This window comes from Lissotriton vulgaris, chromosome 2_1, assembly GCF_964263255.1.
Source record: "Lissotriton vulgaris chromosome 2_1, aLisVul1.2, whole genome shotgun sequence".
NCBI lineage: Eukaryota > Metazoa > Chordata > Amphibia > Caudata > Salamandridae > Lissotriton > Lissotriton vulgaris.
The window spans coordinates 1,335,605,057-1,335,620,750 of record NC_141687.1 but is presented as its reverse complement, the minus strand read 5'-3'; positions in this window follow the sequence as shown (position 1 = coordinate 1,335,620,750).

The window sequence follows — 15,694 nt, the reverse complement described above, 5'->3', positions numbered from 1 at the left end:
ACATCCACCACCACCACATCACCACCAAATCCACCATCACCACCACATCCATCATCACATCCACCACCCCCACCACCACCATCACATCCACCATCACTCCACATCCACCATGACATCCACCGCCACATCCACCACCACATCCACCACCGCCACATCCTCCACCACCGCATCCACCACCACCGCATGCACCACCACCACCACACCCACCACCACTACATCCACCACCACATCCACTACAACCACCACCACCGCATCCACCACCACCACCGCATCCACCGCATCCACCACCACATCCACCACCACATCCACCATCACCACCACATCCACCATCACATCCACCATCACAGCCACCACCACCACCACATCCACCGCATCCACCACCACCACCACCACATCCACCACCACATCCACCACCACATCCACCACTTCCACCGCATCCACCACCACCACATCCACCACCGCATCCACCACCACCACATCCACCACCACATCCACCACCACCTCATCCACCACCTCATCCACCACCGCATCCACCACCACCACATTCACCACACCCACCACCATCACTTCCACCACCGCATCCACCGCCACATCCACCATCACCATCACATCCACCATCACATCCACCACCACATCCACCGCATCCACCACCACCACCACATCCACCACCACATCTACCACCACATCCACCACGACTTCCACCGCATCCACCACCACCACATCCACCACCACATCCACCACCACATCCACCACTTCCACTGCATCCACCACCACCACATCCACCACCACCACCACCACATCCACCACCACTACATCCACCACCGCATCCACCACCACCACATCCACCACCACATCCACCACCTCATCCACCACCTCATCCACCACCTCATCCACCACCGCATCCACCACCACCACATTCACCACACCCACCACCATCACTTCCACCACCACATCCACCACCACTTTCACCACATCCACAACCACCACATCCACCACCACCACATCCACCACATCCACCATCACCACCACATCCACCATCACATCCACCACCCCCACCACCACCACATCCACCATCACATCCACCATCACCTCCACATCCACCATGACATCCACCGCCACATCCACCACCACATCCACCACCACATCCACCACCACCGCATCCACCACCACCGCATGCACCACCACCACCACACCCACCACCACTACATCCACCACCACATCCACTACAACCACCACCCCATCCACCACTACCACCACCACCGCATCCACCACCACCGCATCCACCACCACATCCACCACCACATCCACCATCACCACCACATCCACCATCACATCCACCACCACCACCACATCCACCACCACATCCCCCACCACATCCACCACCACATCCACCACCACATCCACCACCGCCACATCCACCACCACTTCCACCGCATCCACCACCACCACATCCACCACCACATCCACCACCACCACCACATCCACCAGCACATCCACCACCACCACATCCACCAGCACATCCACCACCACCTCCACATCCACCACCGCCACATCCACCACCACTTCCACCGCATCCACCACCACCACATCCACCACCACATCCACCACCACCACCACATCCACCAGCACATCCACCACCACCACATCCACCAGCACATCCACCACCTCATCCGCCACCTCATCCACCACCGCATCCACCACCACATCCACCACACCCACCACCATCACTTCCACCACCACATCCACCACCCCTTTCACCACATCCACAACCACCAAATCCACCACCACCACATCCACCACATCACCACCACATCCACCACATCCACCACCACCACCACATCCACCACCACATCCACCACCATCACCACCACATCCACCATCACCACCACCACCACATCCACCACCACCATATCCCCCAGATCCACCACCACATCTATATGTGTGTGGCTCTGTGTGTGTAGGTGCAAATGCAATGTTCTTGGATTTTCGTCACAATAAAATACACTGAACATAATCTTCACAAAAGTTATTTACAAATGTTTAAGCTATTGCCATTATACATTACAATAACTTTTATTTAAGTATTAATTATTTACAAAATTAAAAGCCATTGTTATTTGTAATATCAATACATCTAAGTCACGTAAATACAACACACATTGCATTACAAATGATATAGGTGTCACATTTGCAAAAGTTAAAACTATTGAAATTGTAACTGACAAAGCTATTAATTTTGCTACTTTCAAAACCAACACATAAATAAAAAAGTGTCATTTACAATACCAATAGCTCAAACTTTCCTAATGTGAGACCTATTGCATTTCCAATGCTTGTTTATTTATAATTCTATTTAGTGTGAAGAGGAGGTCTTTGCAGGATTTTTAAACAACGCACAGCAGGCATTTTTCTATTGGCAACCCTACTTTATATTACTTGTCATGAAATGCATTCTCACACTACAGCAGTAAATGTAAAATACAAATGTAAGGAATAGGCAGAGTGGGGACCCAGGGGGTACTGGATTCAGGAAAAAACTAAGCATCTGTAATCAGTTTTCAAAGGCATGTAAATATGCAAATGGTCTTTAAAGACCTGTGAAAAAACTCTGCGTGCCGGAGATAAGACTACAGACACTACCCAGCTGAGCCCCCAGCAGCTCGAGTTGCACTGCAGCCCAGGCTGAGACACAGGACGGGGGAAGAGGGGGCTGAAGCCCTTGGGCCTGGGCAGAGGTGTGACTGGGAAAGCGTGACCCCCTTTGCATCGATCCACGGCCCCCCTGGGGGTCGCGCCCCACAGTTTGAAGACCCCTGCTCTTAACAGACCTCTTCCTTGCATGTAATCGCCCCTGGTCATAGTAGAAATTTACTTCTGGCTTGATGACCAATCCATAACTTCATGCAAAGAAGTCAAAGTCACTTGTGAGGGCCTCAATATGGAAGTCTACCTAGACAATGTATTACAATCTGACCGCAAATCTCAGACTTCATGATCTCCCGCACCAGCTGGTCCAACAAATTTCTTCCGGGAAACTCTTCTCCTACCTAGTCACCAGAGCAAAACCACAATATCTACCATTTCGACCTCTAGAAAAATACACTCTGAACCCTTCAAATACAAAGTGGAGAAACAAATCACTTCAGTCAAAACGAATGGCTCTCCTAATCACATATTGGAATCGGTGCACTCTGCCTTTTTTTTAAAGAATGTGCACACATGTAACCCATAAATAAAGTGACTGACAAGAGCAGATGCAATCCTTGGTACTCAGAGACACTTAAACGAATCTAGCACCAGTGCAGCAATCAGTAATCTGCCTGGCTCTGATCTCCTTCACAAACCTCATCTCTGACACCTTTAATCATGCTAGAACTACCTATGGTAAGGCTATCTTCTGTGTGAAAAAGACCACACTATCTAAGGAAAGTTCTCGAAGCAACCAAAAATCAATTCAAATTCTTTAAAATGGTTCAGAAATCTACCATTTCTTAATGCGCTACAAACAATGTGCCCAATTCACAAGTGTCCGAATGCCGTAGGAATGATGTTTAAAAATACATTTGATCAAACATAGCCTCCAATTTCCCCATCACCACAGATCCTCCAAAAAATAAACAATGGGAACTGCATCACCTCCTTGCTCCAAAGCCTCAAACTCAGCAAGAACCAAGGTAGCCATGACAACACTTATAAACAGATGCCCTCAAATAGGAAGTCCTGGTACCCTGAAACATTCTATTGCTGCTCACTCTTAATAAAAGCCAAGCTTACCATTGAGGATCCAAACAAATGCTGCTCCATTACAGTCCTCCTATGAGTTTCTAATACTGTGGAGAAAGTGGTCACCTGTGAGGTCCATTCCCAACACGAGTCTAACAGCAAGCAGCACTCCACTCAGTCTGCCTGAGTGTGTGGGTTGACTGACTGGCCAGGGACAGCTGTGCGTGGTGAACTTCCTCGATCTGTTTGCTGAATTCAGTACAGTAGACAACAAAAATCAAATAGCATTAGACCCATGGGTTGGAATACTACTACTGATGACTGCCAGTGGTTAGAAAAATTGCAAGAATTCCTCTCATCAACTTTTGTGTGTTTGCCGTACCGCCCTAAGTGGCAAGGGCATGCTCATATGTGGGTACCATGCTTAATGTGCTACTGGAACTAAGCTATACCTGGCTGAAGAGCCCTTATCAGGGTGAAACCGGTACTGGGTTGCTTACGGTCCCATTCAGTGAAGATCCTGCTTGGCAGTTCGGACTAGACTGCTCCCATGATGAGCAGGGTCAAGGTTGATTTGCATGTGGCTAGGCCCCAACTGAGGTGGTGTGGTGAGCAAAGGAATGAGGGTTGAGATGCTGCCCCAAGCGATTGCCAGTGGTTAGGCAAATTGCAAGCATTCCTCCCATCACCTTTTGTGTGTTGGGCAACAATATTCTTCATCACAGACTACAGTCAGTGGCCCACTCAAGACACATCATTTGAATGGTTCAAATCCGTCCTTCAATGCAGGTCACAAGTAGTGTGAGTTAGAGAGTTTACACCCCCCCCACCCCCTGCCCACTGATCCGGAGGGCACTTCAAGTTTTCCCACTGTCTTCCTTACTCTTCAAAATGTATGTAATGACCCTCAAGGATCCCATTGACTCCTGCAGTCTCGTATTCTACTACTATTCAGAAAAAGACAAAGAAAACTCCACTGCGCTAAGATGAAATCCTAATATTTGGGCCCCTCCACATCCCAAAGAGAACTGATACTGGGGCCGTGCAAAATTCACATAATTTACTTTACTTATTTACACAAAATTTAGGAAAAATTACACAAAATTAAGTGCAATTATGCGAAATGCAAAACCTGCAGTTTACGCTAAAACTATAGTGCCAAGAAATGCAAGCAATGTGAAGAATAGCTAGTCACATTCTGTTGCGTGCTTTGTTCTTGCATGCTGAATGTTTACTGATAATGCTGTTTAAGTACATGGCACTGCGTAATAGCATAATGTAGGTAATTTTGCATAGCAAGAGTAACATGAAAGTTGGGCTTGGCACCAATGTAGACAGGAGCGAGCCTCAGAGCTCCAGCCCCGGACTCCCGTGTTTGTCACTATCCTGAGCCCCTGGCCCTTCACTGCAACGGTGAAATCGGCAGCGAACTTCCCCTGGCACCCAGTGGACATGACCGGGTGTGATAATTTCCCCAGGAAAGCCGGAAAATGACGAAATTGCCGGTGAGAGATCGATGGAAGGCAGTGCACAAAATGGCAACCGATGTGTGAAATGGATGCCGGAGCCCGACCCACAGCCAGGAGGGTGGAGAGGAGCAGCTTGCCAAACACGTACCGACTGTGGTGGTGACTGGCACTGGTAGCGGATGCTGACGGCCCCAAGATGACGACCTGCCTGCTTGCACCATAGCCTGGGGATGAGAGCGACAAGCGGAGACCAACCAGGCTGTGACGCATTGGGAGGAGGACGGCTCCAATCGGCCATGGTAGTGAGGCACTGAATGCAAGGTCATTAACGGTGCATGCTGAGAGAGCACTGCATTCCTGGGAGATGTCCCACGCGGTGTCTGAGGTGAGGAGGGGGAGACCGGCGCAGAGGTGTGGAGGCCAGCCCAGCGGCTGGAAACCACACAGTGAACAACAAGGTCTACAGGCTGCAACCACATTGGAAGGAGCAGACGCCCTTGTGGAGCCCACGCAAGAAGCTATCTGGCAAGACCCATACACTCGGGGGCAAATTAGTAAGTGGACAGACATAGCTGGAGCAGTCTCACCAGAAAACAGCAGCACTCAGGAGCACCGTACGGCTGCACTGAGCTTTAGCCTACGTTGAGTTGCGGGAGAATAGACGGCAGACTGAAAAGGGAACAAGTTGGGGAATGCCTTGAGAGGCAGCCACTGACTGTGGTAATAGACGGCAGGGCACATACAGTGCAAAGAAATAAGCTGGAGTAGCGCTGCATACTGTCTAGGTCAGGAAGAATACAATAGTTGTGGGGGCTTGGGGGGGCGGCACCCGTAGTAGAGAGAATTTGCAACGAGAGCTGCGATCCAGGGGGAGGGGCCGTAATATGAGGGGATAGAGGCCCTGAGTGCTGCGCCCTCTGGCCTGTCTGGTCTGTTTGGGCCTTTGGGAGAACAGCGCTGTGAGTGCGAATATCAGCAATGGGGCCACGCAAACTGGAGATGGCACTGCCGAGCCCCACGGAAAGCGGATGAGCACATCACTATCCCCAGATGTCAAAACGTGAATACACCCAATACGAGAACGGTTTATAGATCAGGAGGAGCAATTTTCTGAGGTGTGGGGGTGTGAGGCCAAGTGAGGATGGTCAATTGATGTGCCCCAATAGGTCATGGACTTGAGGAGTACATAAGGGCTGTGCCGTGGAATCTCCTAAGAGCATACTCTGAGCGTGGTGACACGAAGACGGAGGGAGGCGATCTGCATACAATTGAGAGTGGGCAAGGCCCCTAGGTGGTCGGTCGCCATGGGGAAAGTCCCCAGAAGAAAAGGTCAAAGCACCGCAATGGCAGGGGGCAGAAGTAACTCAACAGATGAACAAGATGGCACTGTGGACCAGGAGAGGGATGCATCTACCTCAAAGCCCACACTGGCGTACATATTTAAAGCTATCACGGTGTCAAGGGAAGCACTAGAAACTAAAATAGGTTCTATTGGTGCCGACCTCAATCTCCTAAAGGACGACCGCCATTGGCTGGCGGAAAGGGTCACAGGCACAGAGAAAGTGCTTGTGGATGTCCCCTCGGAGGTAGCAGAACTCAGGAGATCCCTTGCTGAGGTGGCGGCGAAAGTGCAAACCCTTAAGGTGCGCACAGAAGATAGTGAGGGGAAATCCTGCTGCAATAATCTACGCATAATAGGAGTACCTGAGAAGGAGGAAGGCGATGACATGGTACAGTATTTGGAAGACTGGATCAGGAAGGAAGTGGTGCCAGAGGGGCTATCACAGTTCTACGCAATTGAAAGGGCATATAGAGTGCCAGCCAGGCCTCCCAAACCGGGGGTACCTCCGAGACCGATTATAGCCCGCCTACTTCATTTCTGTGACAGAAACTATATACTCAGGCATGCTAAACAAGCGAAGGACCTACAAATAGAAAAGAGCAGGGTGATGGTGTTTATGGATTTCACCAGGGAGGTGCAGAAGCAGAGAAACACGTTCCTGGCAGTGAAAAGAAAACAACGACAAATGTGACTTCCCTATGCCATGCTCTTCCCGGCCAGGTTGCCCGTTGTTGGTCCTCGAGGCACACAGTTCTTCCAGATGCCTCAAGATGCATGGGAATGGCTGAACACTGTATCAGGACGGAGGTCGGGAAGCTGCTTACTGAGATCAGCGACAGGAGGGGGTGGAGCGAGTCGTGGACAACCAAGCGCACCATCCCCGACGGAAGTGCTAGTCAAATGGAATAAGGTCATCAGGGCGGTGGTGGAACTCAGTCATGTGGGATCCAGCCCGAGATCAACGAGGAGCGACAAAGATGAGGACAGATCAGAGGCATCACTCATAAGGAGTGCGGAGGAGGACTCAGAGACGGAGATGCTTGTAGTGACACCCCACAACGCGGACGAGCTGGGATGAAGCGCAAATCCAGAATGTTAGAACTGCAATCTACGGTAAACTATATCCTTTTGTTAAGCATATATGATGCATATTGTGAGAAAAGGGAGCAGCATCGACGACTGCCAAAGACATAAGGGATGAGGGGCAGAGGACCAATAGTTTTCCAACAAGGGGGGGTTACAAGTTAAGGCACTCCGAGGTTGGGCGGCAACCACCACACCCACATAGGCAATATCGTTAAAAGAGATTGGATGGGAGGGGAGTTTCTTCCGACTGTCCTGGAGAATGGCGGTTGGGTAATTCAGTTGTTTTGGGGATGTTTACTTGGGACCATGCGTGTCTGGGGAACTTGGTTAAATTGTACTAGGACACTGTCTTTGTGATGGGACCCAACATATGCTACAAGTGCATCTCTTGGAATGTACGTGGGATGCACTCAATGGAAAAGCGGCATAACATGCATGCATTTCTGGTCCACAGAGGAGTGCAGATTGCGCTACTGCAAGAAACACATATAAATGCAACCGAAGGAACTGCCTTAAACGCACATGGTAAGGGCAATTGTTTTATACGAATTACTCAGCTTTTGCCATAGGAGCACTGATTTGGGTGAGGGCAGGGGTCTCCTTCCAATTCACCAGTTTGTTGACCCGAATGGGAGCTATGTAGTGATACTGGGTAAATTAGATGGGCGGGATGTAACGATTGAAAGTATATATGCCCCAAACGTAGAACAAGCCTCATTACTGGTGGACATTTCTAGGTCATTAGCACATGCACTGATGGGGTCGGTACTTTTGGGAGGAGACTACAACAGCGTTGAGGACGTCGAGATTAAAAGATCTCACCCACCCCTACCTGACTCGTCTGCTTACAGGCTGGCAAGAGCAAGAAGAGATTGGCAACAGCAATGGGGGCTAATAGACTCTTGGAGGCCACACCATCCTGGGGAATGGGACTACTCGTTCTTTTCCCCAATGCACAACCTACACGTCAGATTAGATGCCATCTTCTGCACCCCTGACACGCACATGCACATACAGAGTAGTGAATACTTAGCAGGCATAATCCTTTGTTGGCATGCCTTAGCTGGTCTAGGGTTAGGGGGAGTATCCCTACATGACACCTTAGGCCGGAAGCACTGGAAGAGCAGGTGTTCCAGGCGGAAATCCGCACAGCAACAGAACAGTATTTTGCGGAGAATGAATGGAACGGCCTTCGGCATGGGAACAGAGTGTGAGTTATTTAAGGTGGTACTTAGGGGACGATCCATCTCTGAAGCGGTAGGATTGTGAAGGACTTTACAGAGGGAGATGCTAGATGCAGAGCAGAAGCTACGACAGCTTGAACGTGACAGGCCTGAGAATGCCGAAAAGCAAAGGGATGTATTAGAGGCCAGAGAGGAAGTTGTGAGACATGTAGAAAGACTGTGTTGCTTTGATTAAAGGAACAATATGGCTAGAGCTCATGCAGAAAGGGACAAACCTGGGGCCCTGCTGGCCTGGCTGGCCAATCCGGCCAAGAGGGGATCAGTTATTTTGGAACTGACAGATGACTAGGGAGGGACTTTATATCAACAGCAAGATTTTAACCTGCATTTCTGTGACTATTATGCCGAACTGTATACAAGAAAAGCATCCCCCACAGCTGCAGAACTTGATGAATATGTAGAAAGTGTTGAACTACCGCATCTCTGTGAAGAGGAGGTGGAAGCGTTGGGACGGGAGATTGACCTACATTAGGTACGGAGCGCTGTTAAGGCTATTGCTCAAAATAAGACCCCAGGAACTGACGGGTTCCCTATAGAATTTTATGCCACATACATAGACTTGGTGGGACCCCGACTGGTAGCGCTATATAACCAAGTAAAACAGATGGGGAAATTGCCTGGGTCCACTAGGGAAGCCCTGATTATCCCACTGCTGAAACCAGGGAAGCAGGTGCATGACAAAACAGCATATAGGCCACTATCAATGCTTAATCTTGACTACAAGATCCTGAGCAGGATACTAGCTACTCTGCTCTTGCCACGCATGACGACTCTCCTACATTGGGATCAGGCTGGGTTTATACCAACAAGAAATACGGCAATGAATGTGAGGAGACTGCTAAGAGTGTTGGGGGCTGACTCCTATTTTAAAGAGATGGCGACTATCTTGACAATAGACACCGAGAAGGCATTTGATAGCCTTGAATGGCCGTACCTATTCAGAGTGGTGAGCGCTTTTGGATTAGGGCAGGGATTTGGAGCATGGACAGCCCTACTATATAAGGACTCAGTGGCCCGGGTTCAGACAGGAAAGATTATCTCACAGGGGTATGCAGTAGAGAGAGGGGCACGGCAGGGATGCCCGCTATCACCTCTTCTATTTGCAGTAGCCATGGAACCGTTGGCCACCAAAGCCAGGTCTGGAACTTGGTACAACGGACTGGAGGTAGAGGGACATATCCATCTCATAGCGTTATACGCTGATGATTTGATCCTGTTTTTACAAAATACAGAGACAGAATTGGTGGGCGTTAAAAACCTATTGTTATACTTGGAAAGGGTAGCCGGCCTCCGGGTAAATTGGTGAAAGTCATGTTTATTCCCCACCAGGCAGGGGTGGTAGAAACTTATACAGCAAATATATCTAATTGAACACCAAGAAATCTAGAACAAAAAATATGCGCCAGCCTCCTTACCTAAGGCCGCTAACATAGAAAGTCCTATTTCCATCACTCACCAGTTGTGATATGCTTCATCATCTGAGTCTCCTCTTGGTGTCACACTAGTGGCACTAAGGGCTACAATCCTTTCAGAGGAAAAGGGGAGCCCGGGGATGTTTTCTCAAGGATTATCAATGAAACACTAAACTATCCTCCTAATCAGACGTCCAGATGTGAGCGACTGAATTGTGTGGGAAAAGAATGCAGTGCACTATGATATGGTGATAAGTGAGTTAAAATGTCATATCTTTCAAGACATGCCTTGTCTTCTATTCGTGTTCAAATGCCTTTGTGTCTCAGCCTCAAAATTCCTACAAGACAAAATCTTGAATAAAGTGCCTAGTCTCCGCTGTAATAACCTCAACCTCATAGTGGTACCTATACAAACAGCAGGTTCAGGAGGGGAGAGGTGTGTCTCAGTCTATGGCCTTCTCCTGTAGAACAACCTACCTCAATACTTACATAACTTCAACCTCCTGACATTCTGAAAACAACTCAAACTTTTTTATCATAATCTTTGACCCCCCCACCCCTCATTTGATCCAATTTACTTCTCGCTCTTTCAGTAGCACCTAGAAGCGATTCATTGATGACGTGTGATTTAAAAAACCTATAAATAGATAGATTTTCTGCAAGAACCTAAAGTCCCAACAGGCCTGGGAATCAAGGAGCAATGAACTATCCAAAAACATGCAACAGAATATAACAATTACAGCTGTAAACAAAATATTGTTCTCAGGACAGAGTGTGAACGAGTTTGAACAAGCAACATTACAAAATTAATCTGCACACAAAAGCTGAATGACAGCGCATGTCATGCTACAACGGCGATACTCTGAGTGACCCTTTAAAAGAGCCTCGGGGAATAACCAGATCCTGGCACTACCAACAGAGCAGAGTCCTAAGACATAGACAATAATCACCAATTTCCTATTCCGTCTCACATCCACTCCCAAGTTAAACAAACATTTGTGAATGCCATGCAAATAAACATTGAAAGGGGATTGGACGCAGGTTATTGCTTTTGACATGCTAGCGTTGATGCCCTGCGGGGAGACCTCATTTATAGCACTCCGCATTTCTCAGAGCCGGAGATGGTGCTTTTTCAGTGGAGTGTGGGCATAGTTTCAGAGAAGAGTCTCAGTTACCCTGTTACCTTATACTATCTAAACCTGCTGATGTAAATATTCCCGCTCACAGTGACATAGCAAGGGTGGCATCCGGCCTAATGCAAGCAGGGAAAAACAGACTCATGTTTCTTGGGTGTCTAAATTGGTAAAATAATAAGTGCTGGGTCCAAAGTTTTGCTTAGAAGCCTGCGATATTACCGAATGTAGGGGGCAGTGCCTAATTTGAGCCGGTGGGTGCAGGTGGGACCCACAGCACTCATTTTTGGGGAGCAGCACATATTTTTCCTCATCAGGATTTCGCGTGAAGCAAGAGAGGGAAAACACAAATGGAGGAAGAGAAAGTCGGAAAAACCGTAACAACGGAAGAAAGCAGGGATCAAAAAGAATCTGCAAGAGTGAGATAAAGGTGCACATAGTGTCTTGTGGTGTATGAAAAGGGCATGAGGTGAAATCAAGATTATGCAGCTTTAAGAGTCACACACCTGAATTTTGAAGTGCACCCTGAGAACTTCTAAGCGCACATTTGGGCCCACGGCACTTATTGTTTTCCAAATAAAGTCCTGCTTGGAGGTGCCGAATACCAAGACTGCAACTCCAGCCCCAGTAATCCACCACCAGATATCCCCTGCCCTGTATCTCTCTCTTGCTGGTCCTTTCTCATCCTTGCTTTCTCGCTATGTCACTGTTTTTCAGTCTTGTTTCCCTCCTTTTTCCCCTTTTGTTTTTTCTCTCTCTCACTCTCAGTCAATGTCTGATGAGGAAAAATAAACGTAGGTCCCAAAAATGAGTATCAGCAGGCCCCAGCTGCAACTAATAGCTCAAATTAAGCCCTGAATACAGCTATAATTGTGGTCTAGTAAACTACTCAAAACCCTGGCATTCGTACCTCTGCACCTCATGCACTAAAAAAAGGGCACTCCACTACCTGTCCAGGCCCTTTGTTGTGATCTGCATATATTAAACTAGTCAAAGCTTTTTCTTACATTAATCAAATTAGGTTCATCTCTTTCCCTGAAATCTTTCGTCCGTTAGCCCAAGCTGGACATTTGTAGCCAATCACCTGCAGATTACAGTTTCCAATACAAAGATTTGTTCATACTATACAAGAGACGGTTCGCGAAATGGTTGTTAAGAGGTATTTTTCCACCGTTTTATTTCTTTAACTGTTGTTGCCCAAAAACCTCTCCTTGGTGCCCCCGTAGAGGAGCCTTCCCATGCATATTTCAACAGTTGGTGTAAGGTGCCTCCTTTTACATGTATAGTTTTCTGTGTGACATGACAGTCTTAAGGTAACCAGATGGTTGCATGCTATCTAGTACATAGTATGTTATTTATAGTCTAAGGGCATTCATTATGGGGGAATACTCTCAAAAGTGCCATCTGGCATTCACCTGATAGTTTAACCACCTCTTTTCCCCTCCAATTAGATGAAGGACCGTTTTGTGATTTTTGACTGACCCCCATCCTCCTCCTTTCTGCTTCCCTGCCATGTTTCTCTGAGTTTCCTCATTTCCCCTTTCATGGTATGGCTTGACAGTGCAGCCGGCGCCAGTCAATTATGTTAGCATCACCAGAGAGGGGCTTTGGCTCCACCCACGTGTTGGGAGCCAGGAGTACATGTTTTAATTGGGCAGAAGTTGTATGCTTCCATGAAAAAGGTGCTTGCTGGGGTATTTTCCACATTTAAATAAAAGAGGACTCGCAGGAATGAAGAAAGCAGGTAAGATTTAATTAACCTCATCCACCAACAGCCAGCATCCAACTGTCAGGTAAAGGATCAAATAATACAATTCTAAAGAGAACATTCTTCAAAGGAACATTGTGCAACTACATTCTTAATTCTGATTCCATGCTTGTAATGTATTGCTTAACAACAATACCACACATCTTCCTCCTCAACAATAAAAAATACAGAAAACAAATAAACTTAAACAAGTAAAGATACATCAATGTACTAAATGGCATAAAACAATATTTAATTAAACATAATCTTTCACATACACTGAAAGTCTGCGTATTATTTGACTTCTTTCTCGAATACCATTAGGAACTCTGGAAGAACCTGTGGAAGAGTATAAAGTACTAGACAACTTAGAATGGGAATCAACCTCTCTACAGCTGTCATCTGGTAAAGGAATGTTAGAATGACATATGGCACTTTTAAAAAAAATCAAAAAAGTGCTTTTTTACAGAAAATTGCAAATTACCACCAGCTTGAAGTTGGTGGTAATTTGCAATTCCTTAAGACCAAAATGCACATTTCTGGTGCTTCCAGAATTGCATTTAAGGAATCGCAATTTTCAAATCCTTCAATGCATTTGCAAAATAGAGAATCGCAAGTTTTGCGATTCTCTATTTTGCTATGGCCTTTTGGAATGATACATCCCAAAAGCCTTTTTCCAATTCGCAAACGGGACAATTCTGAGAATCTGCCCGTTTGCAAACGGGAAAAAGGCTTGATACATATGGCCCCATATTCATAGGAACATTGAGCTTCAGGGATTCTGAGATGGCACATCACACTTGAAAGCCTCTTTTGAAGATAGCTGCTGCCTAGAGGGTTAAAGAGGATTTTAAGAGACACCTTTGTCCTTTCTTTGTCCTCAGGTCCCTAAAATTGAGGGGCGGAGGTAGTTCTCTAGGTTAAGAAGGGACTCCATCTCACAAAGGGTTTGTCTGAAGCTCCTGTTCAAGACACATCACTTCAGGGATTGCCTATTCTTTTTCAACATTCAATTTGGGTTTTGTGTGGTATGCATGTGTTCACACACTGTGAGAAAGTGAGGAATTTAAACTATTAAACTTCCCCGACAGCATTATGTACAGTTGTTCAGATTTCCAGTGGCAAAGAATTACCTTATAACCTACTTTTTAAAGTACGGTTGAGCATCCTTGCGGTGGAGGAAGAGAAACTGTCAACGCAGCCCAAGTATTTATTTCTACTCCATTGAACCACAAGTTAATTCTTTTTTCCTGATTCTTCCAAATTTTTGGAATGCTAATACCAAGAGAGGCACAGTGCGCGTACGCTTGTAATGAAATGCCATCACAATTTTCAGTTTCTAAAATAATTACACTAATGCACATTATGTCTATCCAAAGTGTGATTTCTATGTTAAGGAGGATCATTGTAAGTAATTCTCACATTATAATCAAGACATTGTTAAAGTGTGTTCATGTTATGTTTGCCATAGTCGATGTAGGACTCGGTTAAAATAATTTATGTTCATCTTTCAAATGTGCCATTGGTTGTAGTGCATTATCACATTCTTTCTCTGGTTTTAGAAGCTGAGCAGCAGCAATTTAGCTAATCTAATTGTAACCAATGTGTTGGTTTCTAATTAAATTGTTTATAATGTCGAATTTCACTGAATGCAATATAATGTGTCTATTTTACCTGCATTTGAGACGGCAAGACCATGATTGACCAGCTCAAAGGAGATATTAGCGGCGAGCATCCTTTGTGCGATGCCTGAGAAAGCGAGTGTTGACTCCTTATCAACAAACTGCTGACATCTGATTGGTTCCCACCTCTTGGGAAATGTGAGATTAGTTGCAGTTTATTGAATCTCATGTTTTAATTGTGCATTGCTGTGTTAGTTAGTTTCAGATTGCTCCTGTCCACCTTTGAATGCAGATGCCCTTATCTAGATAATCTATTCTTGCTTGAATGTTTAAACCTTCAGTCGGTTCTGCTTTTAGGGGCTTTGCCTGCTGACCTGTGCTGCTAAATTTTTCACAACCTCTTTTGATACTTTAGGGAAGTTGCCTTCAAGTCAAGCCAAGTTTAAATTTGTATAGCGCACTACTCACCCAGAGGGTCTCAAGGCGCTTGAGGGAGGGAGGGAGCTTTACTTATCAAATATCCAAGTTTTTAGTTGTTTTCTGAAGGAGAGGTGGTTCTGTGTGAGGCGGAGGTGGGTGGGGAGGGAATTCCAGGTCTTGGCTGCTAAGTAGGAGAAGGATCTTCCTCCCATGGTGGATCTTTGGATGCGTGGAATTGCGGCGAGGGCTTGATTGGACGATCGAAGTTGGCGGGTGGGGGTGTAGAAGGACAGGCGTGTGTTGAGGTATTCGGGTCCTAGGTCGTAGAGGGCTTTGTGTGCGTGGGTGAGGAGGCGGAACGTTATTCTCTTGTTGACGGGGAGCCGGTGGAGGTCTTTCAGGTGACCGGAAATGTGAGCTTGGCGGGGGATGTCTAGGATGAGTCTGGCTGAGGCATTTTGGATGCGTTGGAGTTTTTTCTGTAGTTTGGCTGTGG